The sequence below is a fragment of the Eubalaena glacialis genome, chromosome 16 (genome assembly GCF_028564815.1).
Source record: "Eubalaena glacialis isolate mEubGla1 chromosome 16, mEubGla1.1.hap2.+ XY, whole genome shotgun sequence".
Classification (NCBI taxonomy): Eukaryota; Metazoa; Chordata; class Mammalia; order Artiodactyla; family Balaenidae; genus Eubalaena; species Eubalaena glacialis.
In genome coordinates, this window is record NC_083731.1 from 24,860,073 (window position 1) to 24,876,482 (window position 16,410).

Genomic DNA, 16,410 nt, shown 5'->3' on the forward strand with positions numbered 1-16,410 from the left:
GAGATATGGGGATATATGTATACGTATAGCTGATTCACTTTGTTATACAGCAGCAACTAACACAACAATGTAAAGCAATTATACTCCAATAAAGATGTTAAAAAAATTAAAAAATAAAAAGCTAAATATGTAAAAAAATAAATAAAATAAAAAAATGAAGGAAGTACAATTAAAGCATGAGAATTCAACATTCATTAGTATTTCATCTTCAGTTTTTTCAGACTGACACTTGACACTTGCAAATTTTGAAACAACCTTGAGATCATGATGACTATTCTGAAGAGATTTCAGCACCAGAACTAAGATTTGCACATTCAGTTGTTTTGCAATTGACTTGTTAGCCATTTGCATAGCGTATAGTACAGATTTGTCACTGGTCAGATCACAGTGTTGAAGGAAAGAAGTACCTTCCTGTAATTAGAAAGGATCCCCTAAACTGCACTCACCTTAAGACATCCAATGTACAAGAGCACAAAAACCATCACAATAATGTGTCTCCAAGGAACATAGTTTTGATAAGGAAAATAACTTAAGCTTCTATTTCCCATTTTAATTACTGAAATCTCTAACAATGGCAAAACTGTCACATAGGACAGTAAATGTATACAGTAATTCAATCAAACTTCTTGAAAAGAACACATTTAGCAATCTGGGATAATGCAGAATGACAGGAAATATAACGTGATTCAACACTGGTTCTTTTAGTCATTTTACACAGGCATCATGTTAATATTAGACCAAGGCACATAACATTTAGTGCATAAACCAGTTTCTTTTTTAAGATCTATCATTTTTATCTTGGTCTTTTATCTTACTTTGGACCACCTGTACCCAGTACTCTATCCTACTGCTTAACTTAATCAACAAAATCAAAAGTGATTTCTGACCAGATTTATGGGGGACATATACATTTATATTATCAAAGTGTTTCCATGACCAAAAGTACAATAATAAAGATGAAAATGCCTCCTATTTCTTTTAGAAAATAGTACTTTATAAGCTTGCTGTATCTTTAATGTCTTTACTATTGGATGACAATGAATAGTTGATAGAAAAAAAACTGTATACTTAATTATGATAGCTCATCCATCACAGATTAATCTAAAAATGAAGTTTCTACAGAAGCAGGAACTATTTTAACAAGGAAAAAAAATTCCCTCATTCAAACCTCTTGGAAGTGGTAATGGCTGCAAACCTGCAGCATTTAGAAAAGTATGCTATCAACAAGCTCTGTCTTATGAACTTAGATTAAGAAATCTAGAAAGCAGATGGTGGATTGTTCCTTCACAATTTTAGTAAAATTACTGATAATCAAAGATTTCAAAGCAAATATGGCACATAACAACCCAAGCATAAATCAAGATGGAGAGCCTGGAGAATTTTTGATTTCCTGAATTTTCAAAAAATTCTATCATTGCAACATACAGGATTTCTCCCCTATTTTAATCTTAGAAGTTTCAAAGGAAAGGGAGTGGATTACATACTCACATGTGAGTGCCCGCACACACGCACGCTCACATGCACACACTTGGTGGTAAGTAGAGTATCTAGCTCCTTCTTCCCACCACCTAAGTCTCACTTTATTTATTAAAAGAAAATTATGAAGGACCCCTCGTTGTTTTCCTTTTGTCTAATGATTTCTATGACCTTAATTGCTGCCATCATGGTTACTTTTCTAGTATTTCAACATAAGATTCAAAAGCAGCTTTGTAGTCAGGAACGTGTACCTGAACACCTGTATAACTGCAGGGCACCTAGGTAATAATAACTGCCAAATTCAGGGACTGAACTTTTGAGTTCCACAGTAAGATATAATTCATGTGAATTATAAATGGTCTGAATCATGTTTCAGACCATTGAACTTACTGAAGTTAAAATACAAATAGCTGAAGACATGATGTAAAAGATTAAATACTTGGTTCTGTTAACATATTTACCAAGTAAAGTCACAAAATATTCCTCATTATTATTCATGCAGATAATTGAGAAAACGATAGTACAGAAATTAAGTTTAAATTAAACATTATTCCTTCCCTTCCTCCCACTTCCCTATACTCTACAAAATGTTTTCCCTGGGACTAGGCCTTGAAAAGGCCACTACATATTAGTTTGACATGCATTACTGTCTGCAATTAAAAAAGCGAATTTTGTGATGGTTGTAATTATATTATAAAAATGTCCACATTCATCAATCTAAAAAAGGTTGAAAACCTACAGTGAATCTACAATATATTGTTTTACATTTGACCACTGGTTTGTGTTATGTAGGAATCATAGATTTGGTAAATCACTAATAATTTAGGAAGGCATCTAAACCTTTAAATTCTGGATGAATTTATGTTCAAATCTACAAAATTGCTTGAAGGCTAAACTTGAGAGACTTCCTATCATTCTAAAATTCCTCACTCTGGGCAAATCATTTTTAGGACACCTTCTTATAAATATCACCCTTTGAAAGCACATACAATTCCATCTGTTCCACATTTTATGATCTTAACCTACATAGAGCTGATCTCAATTATTCATGGGATATCAAATGTGATAGGAAGACAAACCTGAGAGAAACATTTACAATACAATAGCATAAGTTGCTAAATTCTTCATCAGCATTCTCTGAAAAAAACTTCTCAAAGCCTTTCTCCTCTTTATTTTAGCAATGGATTGTGGAAAATGTGTGATTTTCTCTTGACATGAAAATATTTCAAGGCACGGTGTTCTTGCCTGACTGGTTTAGTATTTTCTGCATAACTGATATAGGAACTCCTATACAACTCTCTTCCACCCTGTTGTAAAGGTCAGAAAAAAGCATCAAACTGGGAGGGTACTAGCTTACTGCTAGAGTAGTAATGTCTGAAGGCTTTCAAAGTATGTTGTCTTTTCCCTCCTTCTGACTGTTTGTCTCCATTTTCTTTTTACAGCTCACAGAATGTAGGGGTTTTGTTGTTGTTAACAGTTGTTCTTTGCAGGGTTGTTTTTTGTTTGTTTTTTTTCTTTCTCCAGATTAAAGTCCTATCTCTTCTTAGTTTGTTTCTCTATGTGGTATTTCACTTGCTCACTTCCTGCCTGATTGCATCGATGAGCTCTTCTTTTAGCTTAGTTAATTCTTTTCTCATTTCATCTACAATGTTTGGCTTCAGCCTGTCAGAGTCCAGTCCTTCTGTCTGGACTCCGCTGGCACTGGTCTGTGATGAGGGTGCAGATTTTGGTCTGTAAATAACAGGTGACTTGCTGCCATTCATTGTATTTGTTCTTTCCCAAGGTTTTCTTGTTGGTTCAGGTGTACTTGTTGAAGAGGCCTTAGAAGTTACAGGCTCTGAATCTTCATTTTTGTCTTCTTTTTGTTCTGTTCCTATTGTTGATTCCTTTTCAGCAATTCTCTTCTTCCTGGCCAGCAGGGTGCTCATTTCTTCCATTAAACCACCACCCCTAATGGAAGGGGTCCTTTTCCACTACCCATAGTTTTAGATGAGGCCAAATTCACACCAGTGATCTTCCCTCTGCTTGGGAAACAGGCATCCTCCATCCGTGACACTTTCCTAAGTTTTGATCCAGAAATTGCAGCTGCAAGTCCAGTTAAAGGGTGACTGTCTTCAGACATGGATCCCCAAAAAATCCAGATGCAGGGAGGGGAGAAGCAGGAGGTGGTGGAGGAGGAGGGGGTACTTGATTAGGAAGAGGTGGTAGAGGAGATGGAGGCCCTGAGGATGGAAGTGGATGGGATGGAGGGAGTCCTGGGGGAGGAGGGAGTGTGACTGATGCCTGGGCAGGACCTGGTGGGAGTGGAGGAGGGGGTGGAGGTGCAGGTGGTCCCAAGACAATGCAAGCCTGGCTCAGCAGCAGAGGAGACTCCCAGCACAGAACTTAGAGGAGTCTCTGAAGAGGCAGGGGCAGCACATTTGACATTCTTCGCTCTCGCTCCCATTCCAGCAGCTCCCTTTCTAGCTGCTCTTGCCGCTCTCTTTCTTGCCTTTCTCGGTCCAGTCTCTCCAGTCTCTCCCGTTCTTGTCTCTCCCGCTCCAGGCAATCCTGACTTTCTTTCTTGTCTCTCTCTCTCCAGCTGCTCCTGTTCCAGTCACTCCCTCTCCAGCCTTTCCCTTTCTAACCTCTCCCCCTCCAATCTCTCCCTTTTCATTCTTTCGCCCTCCAGCCTTTCCCGCTCCAGCTCCTGTTGTCTTTGCTGTTCTTGTAGTTGCCTTTGAATTTCCGATTCTTCTTGTGATGGGCCATTCTGAACTTGGGCAGGTAGCTGTGAATTTTGTCTAGGCAACGTTGGCCCTGTTTCCTGTGAATTCAACACGTCGAAAGCATGCATCACAGCACTTGCGAAGACACTGGCATCTTCTTTGCTGCCAAAGTTGAGACCATACACCTGTCTAGCGTTCCACCATTGGTGGAAGGTCTGTGTAGCTTGATTGTACTTCAACCCTTTATTTTTTTAATGAAGTACGATTGACATACAATGTTACATTAGTTTCAGGTGAATAACACAGTGATCTGACTTTTATATACATTACATACATTACAAGATGATCACCATGATAAATCCAGCTACCATCTGTCAGTTTAATATTATTACAATATTATTGACTACATTCCCTATTTTATATATTACAGCACCATAACTTATTTATATTTGTAAGTTTGTGCTCTTTAATCTGCTTTGCTGATAAAATACATCCCTCCACCCTCCCACCTCCTCTCTGACAATCATCAATTTGTTCTAGGTATCTATAAATCAATTTCTGCTTTTTTTGTTGTTGTTCACTTCCTTTGTTTTTTAGATTCCACGTATAAGTGAAATCGTATTATATTTGTCTTTCTCTGACTTATTTCATTTAGCATAATACCCTCTAGGTCCATCCATGTTGTTGCAACATCTTCACTATCCATTTAACTATCTTCACTATCCATTTATTCATCGAAGACATTTAGGTTGTTTCCTTCTCTTGGCTATTATAAATAATGCTAATATGAAAATAGGGGTGCATATATCTTCTCAAATTAGTGTTTCTTTGTTTTCTTTAGATATATATCCAGGAGTGGAATTGCTGGATCATATGATAGTTCTATTTTTAGTTTTTTAGGAACCTACATACTGTTTTCGATAGCAGCTGCAACAATTTACATTCCCACCAACAGTGCACAAGGGTTCCTTTTCTTCCACATCCTTGCCAACACTTATTTCTTGAGTTTTTGATAATAGCCATTCTGACAGGTGTGAGGTGGTACTGATTTGCATTTCTCTGATGATTAGTGATGTTAAGCATTTTTCATGTGCCTGTTGGCCATTTGTATGTCTTCTTTGGAAAAATGTCTATTTAGGTCCTCTGCCCATTTTTTAATCAGATTGTTTGGATTTTCTTTTTTTATATGTTAAGTTGTACGAGTTCTTTATATACTCTGAATATTAACCACTTATTAGATATAAGATTTGCAAATATCTTCTCCCATTCAATAGGTTGCCTTTTTGTTTTATTTGTTTCCCTTCATTGTGCAAAAGCTTTTTAGTTTGATGTAGTCCCATTTGTTTATTTTTGCTTTTGTTTCCCTTGAATGAGCTGACCTATCCAAAAAAAAAAAAAAAAAAAAAAATTACTAAGACTAAAGTCCAAGAGCTGAATGCCTGTTTTCTTCTAGAAGTTCTCTATAGCTTACGGTCTTATATTCAAGCCTTTAATTCATTTTGAGCTTACTTTTTTGTATATAGTTTAAGATAGTGGTCCAGATTCATTATTTTGCAGGTAGCTATCCAGTTTTCCCAGAACCATTTACTGAAGAGACTGGATTTTACCCATTGTATATTCTTGCTTACATTGTTACAGAGTAATTGACCATATGTGTGTGGGTTTATTTCTGGGCTATCTATTCTGTTCCATTGATCTATGTGTCTGTTTCTGTTCCAGTACCACACTCTTTTAATTACTATAGCTTTTGTTCTTTCTCAAGATTGTTTTGGCTATTTGGGGGTCTTTTGTTGTTCCATACAAATTTTTGGATTATTTCTTCCAGTCATTTGGAAAATGTCATGGGTATTTTGAAAAGGATTACACTGAATCTGTAGATTTTGGGGGGTAGTATAGACATTTTAATAATACTAATTCTTCCAATCCATGAGCCTGGGATATCTTTCCATTTATTTGTGTCATCTTTAATTTCTTTCATCAAATATCTTATAGTTTTCAGAGTACAGGTCTTTCACCTCCATGGTTATATTATTCCTAGGTATTTTATTCTTTTTGATGCAACTGTAAATGGGATGGTTTTCTTAATTTCTCTTTCTGATAGTTCATTATTAGTGTATGAAATATAACAGATTTCTGTATATTAATTTTGTATCCTGCAATTCTACTGAATTCATTTATTAGTTCTAATATTTTTTGGTGGAGTATTTAGCATATCCTATATATAGTATCATGTAATTTGCAAATAGTGACCATTTTATTTCTTCCCTTCCAATTTGGCTTACTTTTATTTCCTTTTCTTGTCTAGTTGCTGTGGCTAGAACTTCCAATACTATGTTAAATAAGAGAATGGCAAGAGTGCACATTCTTGTCTTTTTCCTCATCCTAAGATCAGGAGAAATGTTTTTAGCTTTACACCATTGAATACAATGTAAGCTGTTGGTTTGTCATAGGTATTGTTTACTACTTAGAGGTACATTAATTACCTCTATAACCACTTTGTTGAGGGTTTTTGTCATGCATGGGTGTTGAATTTTGTCAAACACTTTTTTCTGCATCTACTGAGATGATCATATGATGTTTACCCTTTGTTTTGTTAATGTGGTCTGTCATGTTAATTGCAGATGTTGAGTCATTCTTGCATCCCTGGAATAAACCCCACTCTATCATGGTATACGATCCTTTCAATGTACTGCTGAATTTTGTTTGCTAATATTTTGTTGAGGATTTTTGCATCTATGTTCATCAAAGATGTTGGCCTGTAATTTTCTTTTTCCATAGAGTCTTTGGCTGCTTTTGGTGTCAGGGTAATGCTGACCTTGTAGAATGATTTTGGAAGCTTTCCTTCCTCTTGAATTTTTTTTTTTTTTTAATAGTTTGAGAAAAATCAGTATAACCCTTCTTTCAATGTTTGGTAGAATTCACCTATGAAGCTATCTGGTTCTAGCGTTTTGTTTGTTGGGAGTTCTGTGATTATTGATTCAATTTCATTACTACTATTTGGTCTAATCAGATTTTCTATTTCTTCCTGATATAGTCTTGGAAGACTGTATGTTTTTAGGAATTTATCCATTTCTTCTATGTTTTCCAATTTGTTGGCATATAATTGTTCATAGTAGTCTCTTATGAATCTTTTTATTTCTATGGTATCGATTGTAAATTCTCTTTTAATTCTAATTTTATTTGAGACCTTTCTATTTTTTTCTTGATGAGTCTGGCTAAATGTTTATCAATTTTGTTTATCTTTTCAAAGAACAAGCTCTTAGTTCCATTGATCTTTTCTATTGTTTTTGAATTGTTTTTCTCTTGCTACCTGTAAGATTCTCTCTTTATATTTAACTTTTAACATTTTAATAATAATCTCTCTTGGTGTGAGTCTCTTTGGGTTCATCTTGTTTAGGATTCTCTGTGCTTATGGACTTGGATGTCTGTTTCCTTCACCAGGTTAGGAAATGCTTCAGCCATTATTTTTCCAAATAAGTTTTCTGTCCCTTGCTCTCATCTGCTTCTGGGACCCCGATAATGTGAATGTTAGTACACTTGTCCTAGAGATCCAACTATCTTCATTTTCTTTTTGCCTTTTTTTTTTTTCTGTTCCAATTGGATTATTTCCAATACCTTGTCTTCTAGATCACTGATCCTTTCTTCTGTCTTATCTGATTTGCTTCTGATTCCATATAGTGTATTTTTAATTTCAGTTATTGTAATCTTCAGCTCTTGTTTATATATATATATATATATTATATATATATATATATTCTTTTATCAAGTTCTCAGTGAGTTCTTCAATTCTTCTTCTGAGTTTGGTAAGCAACTTTATTATTATTACCTGAACTCTTTACCAGGTAGATTACTTATCTCCATTTAGTTTAGTTCTTTTTCTGAGGTTTTGTCTTTTTCTTTCTTTTGGAACATATTCCTTTGTCTCCTCATTTTGCTAATTCTCTGTGTTTATCTCTATGTATTAGGTAGATCAGATATATCTCCTGGTCTTGAAGGAGTGGTCCATTGTAGAAGGTTTCCTGTGAGGCCCAGAAGAGCAATCCCCTATGGTCACCAGAGCCAGGCACTTCATGAGTATTCCTTCTGTGGGCTGTTTGAGTCCTCCTGTTGTGGTGGGGTCATGTTTGCTACTGGTGTACTGACTGGTGGGGCTGTTCCCTGGTCCAGCTGTTTGCAAGGCCTGGTCATAACTGCTGGATTCATAACTGCTGCCCCAGTGAGGCTGGATTCAGGGCCTGATTGCAACAGTTGTGGGTATGGTGGTTTTATGGGGTTGGTCCCCTGGCACAGGAGCCATTTTGTGGGGGAGGCATGCCAGACCCACCTGAGGCTGCCTGCCAGGTGTGGTGGGGTAGGGCTTGCTTTGGAAAGGCACTGACCAGGGTGGATGGATTGGACAGGGCGGGTCCTCAGGGGACTGCTAGGACAGGGCAGGAAATACTAGCAGGGTAGTTAGCAAATGTCAGAAATAATGCCCACCAGTGCCTGGCCAGCTAGGTAAAAGGAGAATTAGAAAAATGGCATCTACCACTGCTTTGGTACCTTGATAAAGTTCCAATAGATCCCTGCTCCTTTGGGACTCACCCTAAAGTTTGTCAATGAATCTCCTTCACATATAGTCCAGGCACTTTTCAAACATAGGTCTCTTTGCTGGAACTCAGAGTGAGTGAGTTTGTGCACAATCCATTTAAGAGCAGAGTCTGTATGCTATAGCCCTCCAGCTCTCCCAGCCATAAGCCTCAGTGGTTTTCAAAGCCAGACATTATATGGGATCATCTTCCAGGTGCAGGTCCCCAGGGCTGGGCTGCCTGATGTAGAGCTCAAACCCTTTGCTCCTTAGGGAGAACCTCTGCGTTTGTGATATCCCCTCCCACTGTGGGTCACTGTGCCAGGGATGTGGGTCCTGACTAGACTGCATCTCTGCCCCTCCTAGCCATCTCAATTTGGATTTTTCTTTATATCCTTAGTTGTAAAAGAGGCATTCTGCTAGTCTTCAGGTTGTTCTCAGAAAAACTTCTACACATAGCATAGTTTTTGTGTGTCTGTGGGAGGAGGTGAGCTGAGGATCTTCCTACTCCACCATCTTGATTCTCTCCTCCTGAAAGGACTACTCTTGATGAAGATATACAGTGAATTAAAGGCAAGTATTTTGTTTGTGAAGGAGTAGGAGCATCTGTGGCATATATTAGAAATTTAACAGCATTTATATTCTTCCAAACCTGGTTGTATGATATTTTCCCCATTAATCACATGGCAAGGTATATATCAGAGTAGTAATGCAGAGAGTTGGCAAGTGTCATATTGCAAAACAACACACAAATTATTTTCCAAAAATACTTATTCTGAAAATTAAATGACACCTTAAACAAAATAAATGTCCAGAATATAACTTAAAATTTGGCGGTTTTACCAACAAAGATTATCCACTTCTCTTTGATACTTAATCACTTTTGTGCTATCTTTATATGGACACTATTTTTTAAGCTGAAAATTTTCAGCATTATCAACATTAACTTTTATTGTGTACTTAATCAAAAAAACTTAATCTACTCAGGAAGGATTAAAATTTTGAAAGTGCATAAATATTTTAAATATTTTTATCTTCTACTACTGATGATAATTTCTACTGCTACTAACATTGACTGTTCATTTGTTTCTGTGGAAAACAGATCCACCAAAACATAATTTCCAGAACATAATTTCCAAGAAAGATCAATTTGGAAAGCAGTAGATTTAAAAGTTCATTCAATATCATTTTTAAGCTTCTCTTGAAACCAATGACAACATTTCTTGGCAAGAGTGAAAACTAGAGTTGCTAGTACTGTACTGACTGTTGTTTTTTAAAAAATGGATTTAACTGGAATGTGGATTTCTTCTTAAAATAATGCAATGAGGAACAAAATTCTGGAAATTATATTCCTTTTGTACATTATCAAATGTCAGGAAATATTTTGTATATTAGGAATTTACATTTTAGGAAAATACTCATAAATTACATAAATGATTTTGTGAAATTATTATGGAAAATATGGAATTATTATGGAAAAATATGGGAATTATATTCCTTTCTTTAAACATGTAGTATATGACAAATACAGCACTTCCTCTGCAGCTTAGTTTTCTTGTTTACTTTCTGCAAAAGTTAAAAAGCTACATATCTTATTAATACAAGATTATTTATTATAAATTTGCTTTTTTCTTTTGCCTACCTTACCTAAAATTTTCGTCTCAGAGAAGGGTAAGATAAATTCTAAAAGGAATATGGAGACTGAGATGTATTATAGAGGGATATACATTGAATAGAGAGATAATATTCATATTCTAATATAAAAAGCATTATACATTGTGGGAAGGATAACTGTGTTAATCACGATGTTATTATGAGAGAGGATTTTCTAATTTTCTAGCACCATTCCCATTCGAATGTCAATAATGCACCTAAAGGAAACACATAAGTACATTGTCCTGTGTGGTGGAGGGTAAGCATCATCTACAGGTTTCATCATGTCTGATTATGGTAGAATGAGATTGAGTCCTTTTCTGACCTAGTGATATTTGAGGGGTGAGAAGGAAAAAAGTAAAGAGAGAGAGAGAGAGAATCAGATTTGAAAGAGTCCCATTTTCCACCTACATAGTCTTTAACATAAAGAGGGGGATTTATGTTATATCAGGCAAGATGCTACAAGGGCAGAGATAGGAGGGATAGTGACTCACCTGGCTCTCTAAGCTAGATTGAGGAAAGTGGATATCTAGAAGGCTTCCATATAATAATCTAGTACACAGATATCACCATAGAACCTTGGCAGTGTGCTTAGGTATGAGTCATGAGCCTTTCAGAACTTGTAGGCTTAGAATTAAGAACTAAAATATAGTTGTGATAAAAATGCTGAGCAAAAAAAACTAGTGGGTTTATTGTAGTGAGTCAGATGGAAAATTTTGTGGGATTCAAGGTTTGTTTTCACCAAGAATAAGAGAAGCTGAGCTACGTATATCAAAGAGTGTCCCAGCCTATGCTGACTGTCTGGATGTGATTATTATTAATAGCAACTCTTTACTGTCAAAGTATTCCATTTTCAACAATAAGTCACATGGTCACTACAGATACTGTATATTCTCCAAGGGCTTTGCCATTGAAATTATAGAAGTAGAAAGAGGAAAGGGATGCTGAGTAACTAGAAAATTTTATCTAATAGACACCAAACATTATTTAAAAGGACTACAAAAAATAATGTATCATACAATTTTCAAACTTTATATAACAGAAAGCTACTTTTCTCCCTCATCCATGCATAAATGCTCTTGAATCAGACCAAATTAATTACAGATTAACTATTATGTTTTCTAGGCACATCAGCATTGTAGTATGAAAAAAATTTTCCAATTCCACAGCATTGCACTATTTATAAGATTTAAAGATAATGGAATAAAATTGTATTTTTGTTTTCTTTTGTTTTGTCTTTATTTTTGAATTTTATTTAATTTTTTTTTATACAGCAGGTTCTTATTAGTCATCAATTTTATACACATCAGTGTATACATGTCAATCGCAATCGCCCAATTCATCACACCACCACCCCCACCCTCCGCTGCTTTCCCCCCTTGGTGTCCATAGGTTTGTTCTATACATCTGTGTCTCAACTTCTGCCCTGCAAACCAGTTCATCTATACCATTTTCTAGGTTCCACATATATGCGTTAATATACGATATTTGTTTTTCTTTTTCTGACTTACTTCACTCTGTATGACTGTCTCTACATCCATCCACGTCTCTACAAATGACCCAATTTCGTTCCTTTTTATGGCTGAGTAATATTCCATTGTATATATGTACCACATCTTCTTTATCCATTCGTCTGTTGATGGGCATTTAGGTTGCTTCCATGACCTGGCTATTGTAAATAGTGCTGCAATGAACATTGGGGTGCATGTGCCTTTTTGAATTATGGTTTTCTCTGGGTATATGCCCAGTAGTGGGATTGCTGGATCATATGGCAATTCTATTTTTAGTTTTTTAAGGAACATCCATACTGTACTCCATAGTGGCTGTATCAATTTACATTCCCACCAACAGTGCAAGAGGGTTCCCTTTTCTCCACACTCTCTCCAGCATTTGTTGTTTGTAGATTTTCTGATGATGCCCATTCTAACTGGTGTGAGGTGATACCTCATTGTAGTTTTGATTTGCATTTCTCTAATAATTAGTGATGTTGAGCAGCTTTTCATGTGCTGCTTGGCCATCTGTATGTCTTCTTTGGAGAAATGTCTATTTAGGTCTTCTGCCCATTTTTGGATTGGGTTGTTTGTTTCTTTAATATTGAGGTGCATGAGCTGTTTATATATTTTGGAGATTAATCCTTTGTCTGTTGATTCATTTGCGAATATTTTCTCCCATTCTGAGGGTTGTCTTTTCGTCTTGTTTATGGTTTCCTTTGCTGTGCAAAAGCTTTGAAGTTTCATTAGGTCCCATTTGTTTATTTTTGTTTTTATTTCCATTACTCTAGGAGGTGGATCAAAAAAGATCCTGCTGTGATTTATGGCAAAGAGTGTTCTTCCTATGTTTTCCTCTAAGAGTTTTATAGTGTCTGGTCTTACATTTACGTCTATAATCCATTTTGAGTTTATTTTTGTGTATGGTGTTAGGGAGTGTTCTAATTTCATTCTTTTACATGTAGCTGTCCAGGTTTCCCAGCACCACTTATTGAAGAGACTGTCATTTCTCCATTGTATATCCTTGCCTCCTTTGTCATAGATTAGTTGACCATAGGTGCGTGAGTTTATCTCTGGGCTTTCCATCTTGTTCCATTGATCTATGTTTCTGTTTATGTGCCAGTACCATATTGTCTTGATTACTGTAGCTTTGTAGTGTAGTCTGAAGTCAGGGAGTCTGATTCCTCCAGCTCCGTTTTTTTTCCCTCAAGACTGCTTTAGGCGTTTCAGGGTCTTTTGTGTCTCCATACAAATTTTAAGATTTTTTATTCTAGTTCCGTAAAAAATGCCATTGGTAATTTGATAGGGTTTGCATTGAATCTGTAGATTGCTCTGGGTAGTATAATCATTCTCACAATATTAATTCTTCCAATCCAAGAACATGGTATATCTCTCCATCTGTTGGTATCATCTTTAATTTCTTTCATCAGTGTCTTATAGTTTTCTGCATACAGGTCTTTTGTCTCCCTAGGTAGGTTTATTCCTAGGTATTTTATTCTTTTTGTTGCAATGGTAAATGGGAGTGTTTCCTTAATTTCATTTCAGATTTTTCATCATTAGTGTATAGGAATGCAAGAGATTTCTGTGCATTAATTTTGCATCCTGCAACTTTACCAAATTCACTGATTAGCTCTAGTAGTTTTCTGGTGGCATCTTTAGGATTCTCTATGTATAGTATCATGTCATCTGCAAACAGTGACAGTTTTACTTCTTCTTTTCCAATTTGTATTCCTTTTATTTCTTTTTCTTCTCTGATTGCCATGGCTAGGACTTCCAAAACTATGTTGAATAATAGTGGTGAGAGTGGACATCCTTGTCTTGCTCCTGATCTTAGAGGAAAAGCTTTCAATTTTTCACCACTGAGAATGATGTTTGCTGTGGGTTTGTCGTATATGGCCTTTATTATGTTGAGGCAGGTTCCCTCTATGCCCATTTTCTGGAGAGGTTTTACCAAAAATGGGTGTTGAACATGGAAGCAACCTAAGTGTCCATCAACAGATGAATGGATAAAGAAGATGTGGCACATATACTATGGAATATTACTCAGCCGTAAAAAGAAACGAAACTGAGTTATTTGTAGTGAGGTGGATGGACCTACAGTCTGTCATACAGAGTGAAGTAAGTCAGAAAGAGAAAACCAAATACCATATGCTAACACATATATATGGAATCTAAGAAAAAAAAAAAAAAGGTCATGAAGAACCTAAGGGTAAGACAGGAATAAAGACACAGACCTACTAGAGCATGGACTTGAGAATATGGGGAGGGGGAAGGGTAAGCTGTGAAAAAGTGAGAGAGTGGCATGGACATATATACAATACCAAACGTAAAATAGATAGCTGGTAGGGGGCAACCGCATAGCACAGGGAGATCAGCTGGGTGGTTTGTGACCGCCTGGAGGGGTGGGATGGAGAGGATGGGAGGTGGGAGGCACGGGAGGAAGGAGATGTGGGGGCGTATGTATGTGTGTGGCTGGTTCACTTTGTTGTGGGGCAGAAACTAGCACACCATTGTGAAGCAACTGTACTCCAATGAAGATGTTAAAAAAAAGAAAGATAAAAATCAAAATAAAGTCTTAATAAGATTTTAAAAAAAAAATGGGTGTTGAATTTTGTCAGAAGCTTTTTCTGCATCTCTTGAGATGATCATATGGTTTTTACTCTTCAGTTTGTTACTATGGTGTATCACATTGATTGATTTGCATATATTGAAGAATACTTGCATCCTTGGGATAAATCCCACTTGATCATGGTGTATGATCCTTTTAATGTGTTGTTGGATTCTGTTTGCTAGTATTTGTTGAGGATTTTTGCATCTATATTCATCAGTGATATTGGTCTGTAATTTTCTTTTATTGTAGTATCTTTGTCTGGTTTTGGTATCAGGGTGATGGTGGCCTCATAGAATGAGTTTGGGAGTGCTGCTCCCTCCACAAGTTTTTGGATGAGTTTGAGAAGGATAGGTGTTAGCTCTTCTCTAAATGTTTGATAGAATTCACCTGTGAAGCCATCTGGTCCTGGACTTTTGTTTGTTGGAAGATTTTTAATCACAGTTTCCATGTCATTACTTGTGATTGGTCTGTTCATATTTTCTATTTCTTCCTGCTTCAGTCTTGGAAGGATATACTTTTCTAAGAATTTGTTCTTTTCTTTCAGGTTGTCCATTTTATTGGCATAGAGTTGCCTGTAGTAGTCTCTTAGGATGCTTTGTATTTCTGCAGTGTCTGTTGTAACTTCTCCTTTTTCATTTTTAATTTTATTGATTTGAGTCCTCTCCCTCTTTTTCTTGATGAGTCTGGCTAATGGTTTATCAATTTTGTTTATCTTCTCAAAGAACCAGCGTTTAGCTTTATTGATCTTTGCTACTGTTTTCTCTGTTTCTACTTCATTTATTTTTGCTCTGATATTTATGATTTCTTTCCTTCTGCTAACTTTGCGTTTTGTTTGTTCTTTCTCTAGTTCCTTTAGGTGTAAGGTTAGACTGTTTATTTGAGATTTTTCTTGTTTCTTGAGGTAGGCTTGTATAGCTATAAACTTCCCTCTTAGAACTGCTTTTGCTGCATCCCATAGGTTCTGGATCATCGTGTTTTCATTGTCATTTGTCTCTAGGTGTTTTTTGATTTCCTCTTTGATTTCTTCAGTGATCTCTTGGTTATTTAGTCACGTATTGTTTAGCCTCCATGTGTTTGTGTTTTTTACGTTTTTTCCCCTGTAATTCATTTCTAATCTCATAGCGATGTGGTCAGAAAAGTTCCTTGATATGATTTCAATTTTCTTAAATTTACTGAGGCTTGATTTGTGACCTAAGATGTGATCTATCCTGGAGAATGATCCGTGCGCACTTGAGAAGAACGTGTAATCTGCTGTTTTTGGATGGAATGTCCTATAAATATCAATTAAATCTATCTGGTCTATTGTGTCATTTAAAGCTTCTGTTTCCTTATTTATTTTCATTTTGGATGATCTGTCCATTGGTGTAAGTGAGGTGTTAAAGTTCCCCACTACTATTGTGTTACTGTCAATTTCCTCTTTTATAGCTGTTAGCAGTTGCCTTATATATTGAGGTGCTCCTATGTTGGGTGCATATATATTTATAATTGTTATATCTTCTTCTTGGATTGATCCCTTGATCATTATGTAGTGTCCTTCCTTGTCTCTTGTAACATTCTTTATTTTAAAGTCTTTTTTATCTGATATGAGTATTGCTACTCCAACTTTCTTTTGGTTTCCATTTGCCTGGAATATCTTTTTCCATCCCCTCGCTTTCAGTCCTTATGTGTCCCTACGTCTGAAGTGGGTCTCTTGTAGACAGCATATAGATGGGTCTTGTTTTTGTATCCATTCAGCAAGCCTGTGCCTTTTGGTTGGAGCATTTAATCCACTCACGTTTAAGGTAATTATCCATATATATGTTCCTATGACCATTTTCTTAATTGTTTTGGGTTTGTTTTTTTAGGTCCTTTTCTTCTCTTGTGTTTCCCACTTAGAGAAGTTCCTTTAGCATTTGTTGTAGAGCTGGT

At 36.2% G+C, this 16,410-nt stretch overlaps 1 pseudogene; it reads right to left on the bottom strand.

Moving 5' to 3' along the window:
- Window positions 1–3,032: 3,032 nt before the first annotated feature.
- LOC133076339 (protein enabled homolog) overlaps window positions 3,033–16,410 on the bottom strand; it is a 153,299-nt pseudogene continuing 139,921 nt past the window's right edge.